Genomic DNA, 16,451 nt, shown 5'->3' with positions numbered 1-16,451 from the left:
ATGAGTTACCGGGTCTACGGTTCGTATATTATCATGGTACTTGCACCTAAAAATTTGGGTGTGTTTCGGTAGCTTTTTCCATAGGTCAAAAATACCATGATGTTTTTGCGTAACTTATCACGCCTATAGCACGTGTGCCCCTCATGACACTAAATATTATGTGATTTTCCCGTGGCACGCCATGTGTTGTGTTCATCCAAGAGGCCCACACGCGAGGCAAGTGTATGTTTTTAACAACTTATATATTTTCCTTTGGTAAAAAAGTTACCATCGTGTTTATATTGCAAGTTATCGGTTATGCGGTGCTTATATTATCATGTTATTTACACACAAATTATTGGGGATGTTTTGAACAACTTTTTCCCGGGGCAAAAAGTTATCATGGTGATTCTAGGTAACCTATCAAGCCCGCAGTGCTTAAAATATCATCTATTTACACAAAATTTATCAGGGATATGTTTCAGCAACAAATCCACCCCCCCCCCCTCCACGGGTCAAAAACTTATCATGGTGTTTAGTTATCGCAGCGCACATGTTTTCATACTATTTACACATAAAAATGCCAGGGGAGGGAGGTATACTAGCGTGCTATTTACACTGAAGATACCGGAGTATCTTTTCAAAAAAAAATCCCTATGGTCAAAGTTACCATGGTGCTTCTACCTCAGTTATCAGATGTGCGCTGCGTATTAATATCTATTTACACATAAATTATCAGGTATCTTTTCACATTTGTTTTCCCCAATGGTTAAAGTTACCACGATGTTTATATCTAAACTATCAGGTCTATGGCGTGAATGTTATCGTGTTATTTACAAAAATTACCGGGGGGCGGGTTCAACAAATTTATTCCCAATGATCAAAGTTACCATGATGCTTGAAACAAAAAGTTTTTCAGTGCTAATATATTAAAGGCAAAAACATGTCAAAAACAATATTTCCCTTAGAATGTTCAACAATGAGTGTCATAGGTGAGGTGATTAGCTCCCTTTGTTAATTACCTACAGACTAGAGATCAAATCCTAGTCTATTTTTGCTGAAAATTGAAAAGGCATGTGGGGCCATAAATGACGATTACGAAAATTAGGAAAGTTTCGCAATCGGGTGTGCCCGATAATGCGTGTGGCAGTTCCGCAATCGATTGCTATATACATATTTCGTAAATCGATTGAGGACAAGTCGGGAAAATAACTCGCTTTCACATATTATCCTTTTCTACAGTTTTTTTTCTCAGTTTTGTTTTACAGTTTTTCTCACAAAATTTCACTGTGCCGGCACAGTACTCCCTCAACGGTAGTACTACCACGGGAGAGAGGCCAGCAGCAGCAGGTAGACGAGCCATGAAAGCCTCTGGATGCAGGAACAGAGGAGTAACTGTGGCCCCCCGCAAAAAAAAAGGAGTAAACTGTGGCGTCCCCGCAGCGAAATTCTGAATCCCCACAGTGGGACCCACCTGGCAGGAGGCGTGGCCTTGGCAGCGGCAGGCAGCGTGGCAGTGTCGGCGCAGGCTCTCATTCCCTGCTATTAATTCCTCTGGCCTTAATGTTGCTAGTCAGTCACCGCCAGCCGGGCCACCATACTGTGGAGCCGGAATGCCAGTGACTAGTGGGTAAGGAAGCGAGTGCACGTAAGCCTATACTCAGGACAAAACTGCACGCCGCGGGCCGGACCAGCTGTGCATGCAGGCCTGCGGCAGCGCGGGATGTATCTTCCGCCGCGAGCGCGACTATGTCACCCGCTGCGACGCGGGCCCAGATTTGCTCGGCGAGCACCTGTCAGCCAGCGCACAGCACAGTGACTGCGCTCGCGCGGCTCCCAAGAAGCACTAATCCAAACCCCTTGGCTTATCCTACGCTGCTGCTGCGCTGCCCAGGCCAGCCATTGTGTTTTGGAGCAAGGCGAAGATGGCCGCAGCCCGCGTGCAGGTGATCCTCCTCAATTGAGCCCCTGCATGCAGGGCGAGCATTTTTGTATACAAAAATAGACGCACGTTAAGAATGGTGGCCAGAGATCGTGGAGCAAGATGCCTCAATCGGTCACTGGATCTCGACGAGGAGGTTGGGACATCCTCATGGGTTAGTTTAGTTTATAACAATAGCTAAATGGCAATCGACTGATTTTAACTATTGTGACAGCAGATTTTAAATAAAGGAAGGAGAAGGAAGGGCCTCGGCGGATTATCTATTTTAGGGTTTACGGTGGGGGTGGGGGTGGGGGTGGGGCTTCGTCGAAGAAAAAAGACTACACGCGACCGGGGCTAGAGACACTACTAGGGAAATGTTTATACACAGAAGCTCACCAGTAACATTTTTAAAAAGGAAGTGCTGCAGCAGCAGCGCTTTGTCATTAAGAGCGCTGCTACTATTATAATTGCCAGATCGTTGCAGGCAGGCTAGGTATACTAGTAAAGTTCATACATAAAAAGCGCTACTGCTATTGAACTTAGCAATAGCGTTTTTCTCTAACCAGCGCTACTGCTAAATTCAGTCCCCTCCTAAGACCAAAGTTTAGTTCCACCTTGCTCCGCGAACAGAATGTTTACCACCTAAAATATGGTGCTTCTCAAACTATCACAACCACTTGGTCTTCATTGTACTCTATGTGTAGGATTTGTGGCAATATGAATCTTCGCCGGTTCCATACTAACAATTTAGATTCTACACAAAAAGATCAATGATGACCAATGCTTTTTTTAATTTGATGTTTTTTTACATGCTAATGATCATAGCCTTAGTAGTAGCACTGATTCCACAAAAACGCTACTGCTAATGATCATAGTAGTAGCGCTTGTTCCACTAACGCGCTACAACTATGTATCTTAGCAGTAGCGGTGGTTACGGGCCAACGCTACTACTACGAGTACCTTATCCACACGCCTCGGCTCACGCGCATGCTCACTCTTCCCTCACACTCTCACTCGCTCACTCCGCCCCGCGCCGTCGACCACCAGCGCCCCCAAGGTAACTCCCTCCCTCCCTCTCCGCCCTCCTCTCCCCTCCCTCTCGCCGCCCTCCTTCTCTCGCCGCCCTCCTCTCCCCTCCCATCGCCCTACCTCCATCCGCCATCCCTCCTCCAGCCTCCTCCTTCCTCCTTCCTCCCCCTCCATCTACCGCCATCTCGGCCTCCTCCCTCTCTCCTCCCTCCCTCCCCCTGCCTCCCTCCCTTCTCCCTTCCTCCCTCCCCCATCTATGTTAATTATTTTGAGTAAAATAGAACATATAAGTTATATGAACAAAATGTAGGTATTTTGAATAGAATAAAATAGAAAATATAGGTAGAATGTAGGTATTTTGAATAGGATAGAAGACTAGTGAATAGGTTTTTTAAATATAAAAAAGTTTTAGTAATAGAAAATTTTAGTGATACAATTTTTTAGGTATAGAAAATTTTCAATTATAGAAATCTATTGGAATGCTACATGAGAAAAATTTAGGTATCAAATTTAGTAATAAAAATTTTTAGTAAGAAAATTTAGGTATATAATTTTTTGTAATTTTTATTTTCAATATAGAAATGTATTGGAAAATTTAATTATTTTTATGTCATTATCACTTTGTCATCAAAGAATGCTATATGAGATTTGATGATCTAAAATTTTCACTCGGTGGAATATGCAGGCTTTGTAGGGTCGTGTCTCCTTGGAGTGATCGTCATCCGAGTTACCTCTACTTCTTCTACACCCGAGTCAGTGAGCTAAAAGTCCACCTCCTCCTTCTCTACTCATCGGTGTTGAAGAGAGTAGAACTAGAGTAGAAATATATTGAAATGTTTTTGTCAATATTGAACCATTGAAATGCAATGAGCACCAGTTTATGCTTATGTGCGAATATGGGAAAATCCGAGTGGCCTATGTTTTGCCGGAGTGTTGATTCATTTCCATTCCGACAAATTTCAGGCGCTCGATATGTCCTATTTTAACGAAGGTCATGCCGGATTTTTTCGTGAATTTAAGCACGACCTGTGCTAGAATATTTAGGAAATGTCGAGTGCCCCGGATTTGCTAGAAAGAGAATTAAACGATATTTCGAGTTGACTTTAAGTCTGTCAAGGCTCCATACATGACAGTCAAAAATTCAGTGAGGGAGAGTCTCCATCATATATGAGAGAAGAAGAATGCCGACTGTTGTCGTGGGGGTCGCTTCTCCTTCTTCTCTTTGTGCTAGACATTTGTTATGCACTATGGGAAGAAGGAGTAGCGACCATCATCGATGGTCGAAAAATCGGTGAGGGAGTGTCCACCATATATGAGAGAAGAAGAATGCCGACTGTTGTCGTGGGGGTCGCTTCTCCATCTTTTCCTTGTGCTAGATATTTGTAATGCACTAGGGAAAGGAGGAGTAGCGACCATCACCGACGGGCGCAATATCAGAGAGGGAGTGTCCACCATATATGTGAGATACGAATTTAGGTAGGAAGACTCAATAGACCTAAAGTCAGCCCATTGCATATTGAGTAATAGTGATATGTGTGTTGAGTTTCCTGGTAGTTGCCTTCGACCGATTTTCAATGTTCAACTATGAACATAGGAAATGTCTGACGATGAAAGGGAATTCGTTATGTGCGAATACTGCGAAGACGAGCATGGCCTGTGCGATAGGCCTCACCTAGTTGATGGTAGGTGCTTCAGCATCATGCTGGATTAGACCTTCGAAGTGGATACAGTAAGTCACAACGACAAGTCTTTTTTCGTAATTAAGCATGACTTCTGCTTCATTTGCTTCAACTTATAATTTTAATTTTTTTACAATTCTACTAGTGTATCCCCTGCCATGCAAGAATTTATGTCTTGGATAAGATTGGTTTCAATACTATGGACAGTATGGAGGTAAAGAGAGTTCACTTGAGGACCGAGCATGGTTATACTTTTGCCGCAAAATTATACAATGCGGACACCTACTTCTATTTTGAATGCAAAAATTGGAGAGCACTATGCAAGACTTATGCATTTGAGTCTAATATGCTTATCACCTTTGATATTCATCTGGAAGATGAAATTAAAGGTAATATAGACATCTGGGTCGATGTGCAGACGCCTCCAGTTCTACCATTATGTAAGTTTCTCAACCATATTTATTAAGTAATTTATGTTGTTTATTTAAAAACAGTTGACAACAAATTTCTATTAATTGACAGGTTATTTCCATTCAAGCAAACATGTCCGGCGCTTGGTAGACAGCACCTACTACTGTCCCAGGGCTGAACTAAACTGCGAGGAGATAGGTCATATACTCAATACATGCGACCACTAGTGTGCGTATTGAACTACAGTCACATCTATTTAGGAAAGATGATAAGATTTTTACTATTTGTCCTCAGTGCATCTTTTGCATACATTATTTTTTAAGCTAAACCTCATTGGTAAGTATGTTACTATGATGTTCTTCAACAGGGACTCCCGATGAATGTTGTGCCTCGTTGGATCGAGCCTAAAGATCGCATGACAATGGTTAGCTTACAACCAAGATATCCTGCATTGCACATGAGTGCATTCATGATTTCTCAAAGCGAGCAAGTCTTAATAGTCAAAGACTGGAGCAAAATTGTGAAGGATCACAGCAAAGAAGTACTAGGGGGTAGCAATCAGAAGCGCATCCCACAATTAGCAGACAGGTTCATCTGCATGCTCCAGTATGATGAAGCAGGAGTGCTACACATGTTTTATGCTATTTTACCTGAGAAAGAACAGCAGGAGTGATTAGCTAGTTAGAATGAGTTTGAAGATGGTGATGTGCTACACTATGACTATGATGATTAAATAGCTAGTGTTGGTGGTAATGACTATGATGATTATTATTAGCTAGTGTTGGTGGTGATTAGATAGTACACTATGACTATGATGATTAAATAGTGTTGGTGGTAATGACTATGATGATTATTAGCTAGTGTTGTTGGCGATTATATGATACAAGAGTTTTTATAGTAATATGACGATGATGTTGATCATGATTATCATGATGATTTGTTATTATGATCATGATTAGTTATTATATCATTGGTGGAAGGAACGGGGATTAGATTAATGTGGATGGATCCATAGTGACCAAAAGTTGAATTAGTAGAATCGTCGTCCTAATTCAAATTTTGATTCATCCAAATGAATCTAATCCATGGTTCTTCCTCACATGAGCCTGTATAAATGCATCACAAATACATAGAGGGGGTATAAATCTGTGAAAGCAGGAATACTAGCACTAGCGCTGGAAAGCGTCTACTAGCAGCACTGGATTAGCAGCAACGCTTCATTTGTTCAAGCGCTACAAAGAGTTAGCAGTAGCGCTGCCCTGACCAGCGCTACTGCTATATGTATTTCAAGCGCTACTACTAGGGTTTTCCCTAGTAGTGAGAGATGGCGGGGGGTGGTGGCAAGACCGGCGGTGTGGGCGGTTCATGGGAGGGCGGTGCGGCGAGGCGACCGTCAGAGCGTCGCGGGCGGCTGCTAGGCCGGTGGCAAGTTTGACGGGTGGAAGAAGAAGTCTCGAGGTAGAAGAAGCAATCTGCATCGTTTATTTTTCATCCAACGGTTGAAACGAAATCGACTGACCTAAATTCATTTAAATTCATTTTTCAATCAACTAGCGTCTAGCCATTCCCTTAGTTTACCTTGTGCAGCTTGTTTCACATGTATCAAAATCCAAAAAAAAAAATCTCCACAACTATGAAATGATTGTTACATCAAAACCCACTTATTCAGGCCGCGTTCGGGAATACACCGCTCCAGGCTCCGCTCCAGGAGCGGACCGAGCTCTAGTATAAAATCTGGGAGCGAGCAAACCGCCGCTCCACAGATTCTAGAAGCTGATGAATTCCCGAATGCGGCCTCGGTCTACAAGAATGAAATGCTTGCTACGTTTAATTTACTTGGTTTAACATGTATTGTTTTGATTATGTTTTTTACTCTCTCCTTTTCGGTTTATAGGGCTTATCTCAAAATTTAACTTTTCCATTTTATAAGGCTCAATTTGGTTGTTCCCCATCACATGTTCAGACTTCAAGGTGCATTAAATCATTGCATGCAAGTATTAAGAGAAAACTGACCAATGCATGCATGCATTGCAATTAATGCATTCGTAACATAATTTTTTGAGGAAAACAAGAGCATTAATTGGGTGCTTTTGCAAACTACAAAAAATATTCCACCACTCATCATCTACCTTGGTTGGTGAGATTTTTGAATTGAGCCTTATAAACCGGAAAGGAGGGAGTATCCGGTTAGTTTCTCTTTGCTTTATTCTGCTATTTCCAATCCATTGTTTTGTTGCAATAATAAGCAAGTAGAGTTGCCCTATGCTCGTATCCGGACTTAGAAGACCGTCTTGACTCGAATATCCAGTAAATCACAACACTCAGAGAACATTTCACTTCCGATCAATTAAGACTCACTAACGCGCACCCTGACCTTCAGTGCACCGAGGTACTGCTCCCTCTGTATTTACCGAGGGGGTACATGCATGCCAGACCAGAAAAAAAGGGCAAGCCCATCGAGCCCAGAACGGAACCCGCGAGAACGGTCGTATCCGGTGTGCCCCTGCTCCTTGGCAGCCCAAGGGAGGAGAGAACGGCATGGCGCGGGTTCACACGAGGTGGAAGAGCTTGGCATGGCGATCCTCGAAGTGGAGGTGTGTGACTAATGGTGCATTCTTGATAAAAAAGAAGTAAGAGGCCGACAATGAATTCTTCCGGAGCAAGCATGTTAACCACGACAGGTACCCATCACCACCTTGCTGGCTTGATTTTGCTGGGAAAATCACTGTTAGCAGGAAACCCAAATTCAAACAACGTAGTACCAACAAAAGCCATGAACAGGTGGCGACTCCCCTAGCTCAACGGAAACCTGCGTGCTACCACGCAACCACCTAGTCTACGTGCCCAGCAACTTTACATATGTAGGCGGTAGCTAGCCCGGCTGACGGCTTTTCCTGGCTGAGCATGCATGGTGCCAGACTAGAGCGCGCATGCATGCACGGCCACAGAAAGAAGGTCAGGCCTGCAAGCAAAGCAGAGAGAGCAAAGGCGCAGACGCGTCACCTGGACGGGACGGCCATCTAGCCTAGCCTATTCTAGTTCTAGTAGTTCTAGGAGTAGTAGGATTGTCCATGGATAGATAGCTCTGGCTAAGTGCCGTGCAACTACTCGATGGGATCCGGCCGAATCCTTCCCTGCTGATAGTCGTCCATCGGTCCCGGCGGCCGAGTCTTTACTCACAGCGACGCGCCATCGAAAAGTCAGGAACGATCAAACAACCAGCAAAAGGCAGAAAGAGATGAAGCTCATGACATCTCTGGCTCCTGGTTGTGCTTCCTGTGGAACCGTCCAATTTCCTGAATGACACTGGGAGCTTTGGGGCATCTTTTCTCCAAGATATCTTTGGATGGAAGGATCGAGCACCAGACCGGCTCCTGTTGCTGCTGCTGCATGACCCTGAGCCATCGCATCCACCGCTCAGCAAATCGAGTGGAAACGGCGGCCGGCTGGCAGGGAACTCCAGAATCTTACTAGTATCTACTGTCTGCTAGCGTGCGTCCGCGTGCAGATGAGGATCTCGAAGTGTCCGAAGTGCAGATCGATCGATCGATCCACCGATCACCATCAGTCCGGACTCGAGAGATGGACGGATGATTTGATCGGCTGATGGATGGGGGAAATCCAGCGCGTTGTGGCGAGTGGCGTTAGGCGGCCGGATCCGGTCAAAAGATGCCACCGACGGCGACGCTACGAGAAGCTACCCAAGCGGCGGGCGCAGGGCCTCCACACACGGCGCTTTCGGGGTCAATTTTCACTTTCAGGCCGCGCCCCACCACCCCACAAGCTCGGGAGGAGCGCATCTACCATTCGTTCGTTGGTTCGTTGGTTCGATCGACTTCCATCAGGCAGATAGCAGATACATGTCTCCGTGTCATCAACATCCCAGCAACATATAATATCTCGTCCACACGGCTGGCCGATGCGACGCGGCCTTGCGTATGGTTGGCGTTCATGTACGTGTGCTACGTACAACACGTGGTGGCTAGTTCGATCGAGATCGCCAGGAGGAAGACGAAGACGCAACTGACTTTGCTCCTGCTTCTTGCCGTAGAAGGCAGTGTATTGCCTGTCGATTTGCCCGATCCGTCGACTTCGACAGTCACTTTTGTACATGTCCAAACCATGCATGCCATGCCATATTGCCATGCTTTTTCTTCTGGTCCAGATAGCAACCCTGCACTGTACACACTTGAGATGCTTCTTCACTCGACTGTGCAACACGTATCGTACGTCCATATCCAGCTAGCCTTTCTTTGCGCCCTTCCACAGTCGCGGCCGGCCGGCCTCGACCGGCCATGCATGCTTTCCAGGTTGCGTAGCTGAATCCAATTGCCAAAGAGTAAGAAACAGCAGCAGCAGCTGGGTATCCCTGGCCTGAGTAGCCATCTACAACGTAGCTACCAAAAGCGACACCGCTGATGGTGATGATCGAGGTGACACTCTACCGGATGCACGCGGTCGATCGGGGAAACGCCATGACGAATTAATTATGTGCCCACCGGCTGCACAGTAACATCATGGAACATTATGGCGGAGCGGTTACTGAGCTGCTGCACGCTGCACCATGCCGGTCGATCGATGCTGTAGAGCTATAGCTGCATGGACCAGCGGTGGTGCGCGCAGCCTTTTTCCCATCTAGGAGTACATGCCATGCCATTGCCATGCTCAACCGGCGACACAGCCTGCGTGCCACATGCCCCGGTAGATTAGGTTAGGAACTCGAAGAAGAGGAGATTTAATATATATTTTTTCAACTTTGTTTGGCTGCGCAATGCCAATGCCAATGCATGCCTGAGCCCGTCCATGCCTTGGTGTCTGGAAGTGACATGATTGCATGGGCCTGGCCGTGCTGTTCTGCTCCACCGGAATGGCAGCAGTTATGGTGGTATGGAAGCGAAGCCGATATTCTGCAGGCACAACCACGGTACAAGGAACACGACACCGGTGCACTCTTTCCGTCAGTGAAGTATAGGCCTGTAGCCCAATCTGTAGTTTGGCCCAGTGTTGCCAGCAAAATAGATGATACTATACGTCCGGTTTTGGGAGTTTTTCGTCCGATTTTCAATTCTTCTTATCAGTGTTTAATTACGGTTTAGTGTTTCGGTTTTGGTTTTTTCACTTTCACTTTCTTTTTTTATTATTTTTTATCTTTTCCCTTTCTCAGTTTCTCATCTTCTTTTACTTTTTCCTTTTTAATTTGTGATTTTTTATTTAAATTTGTGTGCTATCCAAGTCGTGAGCAAATTTTATATTCAGGATCATTTCTCGAATTCACAAAAATACTTGGATTTGTGGAAAAAAATTATCCCTGTTAATTTTAGTATTCATAAATATTTATTAAATTTGATGAAAAATATTTAATTGTATTTATAAAATTATGAGCATATTTAAAAAAATTCATAAGAAATATTAATTTATAAGCATTCTTTTATCAGTGAAGATTTTTTAAATTCAAATGAAACCAAATGCAATAAAAAATGAATGGAATCAAACTATATTTTATTTAAAACTAACGAATTAAAATATACTCCCTCCGTCTGGAAATACTTGTCATCAAAATGAATAAAAGGGGATGTATCTAGTTGTATTTTAGTTCTAGATAAATTGTTTTCTATCCATTTTGATAACAAGCATTTTCGGACGGAGGGAGTAAGTACAAAAAATGAACAACAAAAGGAAAAGCTAATTAATTATGTGTACCCTACTAGAGCTAGCGACATGGGCCACCCCCCCCCCCCCCAACCACACACACACACGCACATACACGGTCATACGGAGCGTCATAAGAAATCAGGCTATATTTATCGCAATAAAGCAATGCATATCAATGCCCACGTAAGTCCAATTCTAGCCACCGCCAGAGCTCTTCCTCAACGGGGAGGTATCACTCACATATAGCAAGATAGTAGCTCTCCTTGCCCGCAACGCCCGCGCATAGCCGGCCCAGTAACGTGTTCCCGATTGCTCACCATCCCTCGTGCACTTCAATCATTGTGTTCGGCTGCTATAGGTCCAGTTTGGTTTTTTTATGCAGTTGCTCAATTTTTAGTTGTGTTTTTCTTTATTTCTTTTCTGTTTTTGTTATGGGTTTCATCGGGGTTTTTTGGTTTTCACTGTTTCACATGGTTTTCTATTTATTTTTCTTGTTTTTTTCTTTTTTAATTGTTTTTTTCGTGTTTTCTTCCATTTTTTATTTTTTTATTTTCACTATATCATCTGCTTGTTTGGTCTGTAGGTTCTTCTTTGGGTTTATTTATTTCTTTTATGTTTTCATTTTCTTTTTTCCTACACATGTGTACATGTCAGGACCAGTTTTTACGCATGTTTACATTGTCTAAATACATGACTAACATTTTCTTAACATATATTTTATTATGCCAATTTTTATATACATTATACGTTTTTTATACAATGTAATTTTTTAGTAAACGTTCAATATTTTTCAAATACTTGGTTAACATTTTTCAATCAAATAAATGTTTTAGTGTCCACAATTTTATAAATATTGTATATTTTACAGATACGTCAGCAAAATTTGTTATGATGTTAAAATAAATAAATTTGTGGTTAAATATTTTTTCCAAATATATGTTTTGATGTCTAACTTTTTTCACACACAATATACATTTTGTATACACCTGACACATTTTCCTCCAATAAATATTTTGATGTCTACATTTTTATACATATACTACACTATTTGGGTATGCTATGAACATTTTTTATACACATTAAATATTTTTTAAATACATGATTAACATTTTTCAAACACATGTTTTTGAACATTTTTCCGTATACCTGTTAAACATTTTCCCAATAAATGTTGAAACACTTTTTATAACTATGCTAACAATTTTTACACCGTGGTAACATTTTCAAATACATAATTAACTATTTTCAGATATATATTTGGAAAACTACTTTTTTCATACACGTTGTACACATTTCATATATACAAGAAAACATTGTAAATGTTTAATATTTTTCAAATGCATAAATAATGTTTTTTCAAATAAATGTTTTGAATGTTTTTTACTATGTGTTAAATATATTTTTCAAATTCACGGCTTTTATTTTGTTTTAAGTAATTTTAAGTTTCAAATACGATAAAACTAACTTGTGTGCACCCCAACTGAGCCCTACTGCTTATCGCGAGACGTGGGCCACCTAGTCCATTTACGAGCACTGCAAGCGAGAATGGCTTCCAACTTGCTATAAGAGAGGTATAGACACGCCCCTTCCCAAGGCCACGACATCGGTCCCCCCTCCTCCTCCCCGCCCGACAACCTTTTCGGCGGCAAGAGGAGTGGGGACCCTTCCGTCTATTTTTTTTTCCTGTCTACAACAACAACAACAACAACAACAACATGAAACTACATGAAACTACTTGAAACTACTAATCAAGTATAGCCATATTAGCTGGCCATGTATCTTGTTAGACAGAAAATAATTTCACAATTATTTTTTTGTTATAATTTATTGGCATATCCGTATAAAGATTACTGGTACTTTTGGAAATCAGATTAGTGCACTCCCAACTCCTGCAAAGACAAGTTTCTCTCTTCTTGGGTTGGTTACAACTCTCCATCCCTAGGGGTACTCCTACATCGTGGTGGTGATTCGAGACAAAATTTGAGGGCGTCTATATTTACAAAATTGTTTAGATGAGTAGATGGAGGCCTGTTTGGCCATATCCTCATCCAAAACGTGTATACGCAACCGTATCAAGAGCTGCTAGAGATGCTCTGAATTAGCACAACTACGCCAAATAAAGCAAAATGGAGGGGGCACAATATTCTGTAAATCATCACATAGAAAAGTATACAGTGGATAGAGGGAAACATATAAAGAGCACACAACCCACAAAGTAAAAAAAGTTACAATACACCATCGAATAACCACACAGAAAAGCCGGGCCACTCCAAGGCAGGGATGGCTTTATTTAATACGGCTAAAATGCATGCATCTTCACATCAAATGGGCTCTTGTGTGGTTTCAAATTGGAAATTATAGTTGTTCATACCAGTGAACAGGCCATCGTCCATCTTGTAGGTAACAACCTCTCCTGTGGTCAGAATGTCCCTCTGAGTGTAGGAGAACGGGACGTCCACAGAACCCTGAGTCACAGCCGCTCTGATTGTCACCTTGGTCATCGGAGGCACCACAGCCTGATAGGAGGCCTCTTTTGACGCCGTTGTCTGAATGGATGACCCCCACTCGTATTCTGAGTTGAATTCAGTGGATACCTCAACCTTCCCTTCTGCTATGACCGGGATCCCGGCTCTTAACTTGGCAGTGACACCGATCTTGAGGCTAACAGTCGAGCTCCAGGTCTTGGCCTGCGTCTCCTCGTATTTCAGGGTCAGGGTCTTGGCATGTAGTTCGTTGGTGTCATTGGTTGAAGTCATGCTGGGATAGGTAAGAGGCTTCTCGTCGTAGATCCTAGCTTCGGAGAGCTTGAACTCCACGCCATAGATCTCTCGCGAAAGTACGGCTTCTTCCACCCGTAACCTTGCTTCAAGTGTGATGGTATCGACGGCGGCGTTAAGGCAGCTTGTCTTCCTGTCTGCAGTTAGCCTCTTGCAGTACCTGGAGTTTCCCAGGTTCTGGAGACCGATGTAGTCGGGCAACATGACCACCCTGAAGAGCGTGTCACGGTCTCTGCTGCTGCTGTCGGCGGAGTCAGCCCAGATCCAGTTGGGGCTGAGCCTCCAAAACCCGTTGAAGTGGTTAGATTTTATGCGCACGTTCCCATTAGCGTAGTTGGGGAAAATAGTGTTGACCACAGTTGAATCTGCAATATCAGATGATGAGAATTCCAAGTAATTGCGTTTCTGGATGATCCTCGCCCGGAGGTACATGTCATTGTCACCTTTAAAAGCAACGTATTTGGGGAGTACCAATTGCTTTGACAGATCAATGGCGGAGAAATCATGAAGAGATTTCACTTGATCAACTGCTTTTTCGTGCCCTCCAGTTCCCAGATGCAGGTAGGCTTCTTCAGTTGTCCCCTTTTCCTTGGTCATATCAGATTCAGAGCTTGTTGTCTGCTGGGGACGGAAGAACCTGCATGCATGCATTCCCAGCCTATTAGAACGAGGACTACTAAACCAAGCAGCTATCGGTGTTGATATTTTTTTCTTTTTCTTTTTCCTCCAAGACACTACTCGCTCTGTGCCATTATATAAGAGTGTTTTTGACAGTAATGTCAAAAATGATATATTATGTTATGGGACGAAGGTAGTAATTATTAATTGATTCTATGTGGAGGCTTCGTCCAGTACAATTTTAACAAAAAATAATAATGCTCCAGCACTATAGACAGAGTGAGTAGTAGATATAGAATGATTGCTAAATTGATATGTAGATACAAGAGATGGATGATACTATACGTACCTGATGGATAGATTATTGTCCCCGTCCGTGAGAGGGACGGGCTCAAAAGCGTGCATGACGGCTTGGACAGGTCGTCGTCCGGTTCATTGACGATGCCGATGGTCCAGTGGCCGCTGCCTTCACCGCCATGTTTGGCCACCCAGTACTTGTTGTTGTGGCAGCACCTGACGTGCAGTAGCCCGCCGTGCTCCTTGGAGGGCTCCAGGTAGAATCTAGTGTACGGGCTTGCAAGGACATCGACGTCATCGGCGCCGTCGCTCAGCTCCTCGAAGAACCTGCCTCCGCCGCGGCTCTCCTCGTTGCCTGCATGCACGCTACCTAGGTACTTGCGGGCATGCTTTGATCGGAAAGCAACGCATTTTGGCGAACCCGTCACTGGAAACATTTCTTCATGTGTGTGTGTGTGTGTGTGTGTGTGTGTGTGTGTGTGTGTGTGTGTGTGTTTGCGTGACTATCTACGTTGTGCATAGTAGCTATATATACTGCTGCCGTGTTGCCGCTTAACGTATACATGCAACTCACGTGCGAGAAAAACGAGAACATCATCCTTTCCTGTACAAGTTCTATGAATCCAGGGGACCAACCTCATCCTTCCAGATCTCACCTAATAATTCATTTTCTTGGTCACGGACCATTTGGCACAAATTATTGCCATTCAGCAGAGTAGTTTCCTCATTTTGTGCGTGCGCAAGGGATCTATCTACGAGTAGTACGAGTGCCAAAGTGATTTGGAGCGGCTCAGCTGGCGCGGCGAGGCAAGAGCAAATGACAGCGCATGGAGCAAGTCGACACACCGGCCGTATTATTTATACATTTCTCTTGTTGGTCCTCCACTGGCCCATCCACATGGGTTGCGCGCCCTCTCTCCCCTCTCACTACAAACACGTTGCATGCATGGCTTTCATAGGTGGTTGGAGAGTTTTCTTACGGAAGAAATGGATCAGGGTCATAGGGGTTCACTGCTAGTACAATCTCTCATAGCAGCGGTATTATGTATCTTCCGGTGTGCGTTTATTGTGCTATTTATCTTCTTGATGTTTCATTTTCATTTTGAGCAAATAAAATTCATCATTTGTCAAAAAAATAAATACATATAAGCATGTGTATGTGTAATGACCAATCAAGAAGTTTCTGCAATTCACTGAAGAGTTTTCCTATGAAGAGGAAACTGGATCGGGGCCATAGGTGGTTCACAGTAGCATCTCTCATAGCAGCGGTAAAACATAATTAAGTTCTAGGATTGTCCTAAGGCAAACAAGTTAAAGTTTGACCAAGTGCACAAAAATGTGCTAATATCAAATATATGAAATACAAAATATATTTCATGATGAATCTAATAAAGAAAACCTGGTGTTGTAGATTGTTGCAGGAATTTCACGGCAATACTCATGATTTGGGGATTTTGTGGAGGCAAGGCACATGTGGAAGATCTAGGAACGGGAATTAACACAATGGAGTTTTACTCGAGCATGGGCCCCCTATTCTAGTGGTAACACCCTCCTACTTGGATGCTTTTCTCTTGTTTGAGCTAAGTGATTACAGAGATATTGTCTCACATGTAGACTTAAGTAAGTATGTCTATGTCTCGCACCATTTTCACCTTATATACTATGGTGAGAAGGTGGAGTTACAAGGGTTGTTAAGAGCCATGATGTAATAGCGGCCATAATGGCGGCAATTACTAGTGGCATTACCATGTCGCCATAAGAGTCATCTTGATGGCGCCACAGGTAGTGTTTGTCTTGATTGACCACGTCTTGTTCCAATCGGATGAGCTTCACGATGCGCTGGGGTCGTTGGTCATATTGGGCCGAACCCTTGTCATGGGCCTACCTCGGGTGATCCCTCCGCTAGTTGCCCCTGAATCCTTCAAGTTCTTGGGGATGGCACCGGCTCCTCGGACGAGGAAGGTTGTTGTGGGGAACCCGGCTGCAATCATTATCAGGTTGCCTGGAGACAGGCCTTGATGGACTCGAAAGAGTATGTGAAAAAGGTCAGAGATAGGCAATTTGTAATAGACTTAGTGATATCCA

At 43.5% G+C, this 16,451-nt stretch overlaps 1 pseudogene across 1 annotated transcript; it reads right to left on the bottom strand.

Moving 5' to 3' along the window:
* Positions 1-12,815: 12,815 nt before the first annotated feature.
* On the bottom strand, positions 12,816-14,852 carry LOC125511457 (uncharacterized; annotated as a pseudogene). Its single transcript, XR_015603691.1, has 2 exons — positions 14,419-14,852; positions 12,816-14,088 (listed from the first exon to the last, which is right to left on the bottom strand). The product of XR_015603691.1 is annotated as an uncharacterized LOC125511457 (transcript).
* Positions 14,853-16,451: the final 1,599 nt, after the last annotated feature.

The sequence above is a fragment of the Triticum urartu genome, chromosome 5A (genome assembly GCF_056163025.1).
Source record: "Triticum urartu cultivar PI428250 chromosome 5A, HENAU_Tu73, whole genome shotgun sequence".
NCBI lineage: Eukaryota > Viridiplantae > Streptophyta > Magnoliopsida > Poales > Poaceae > Triticum > Triticum urartu.
The sequence above is the reverse complement of the archived record's forward strand: the minus strand, read 5'-3'. Positions and strand labels throughout refer to the sequence as shown.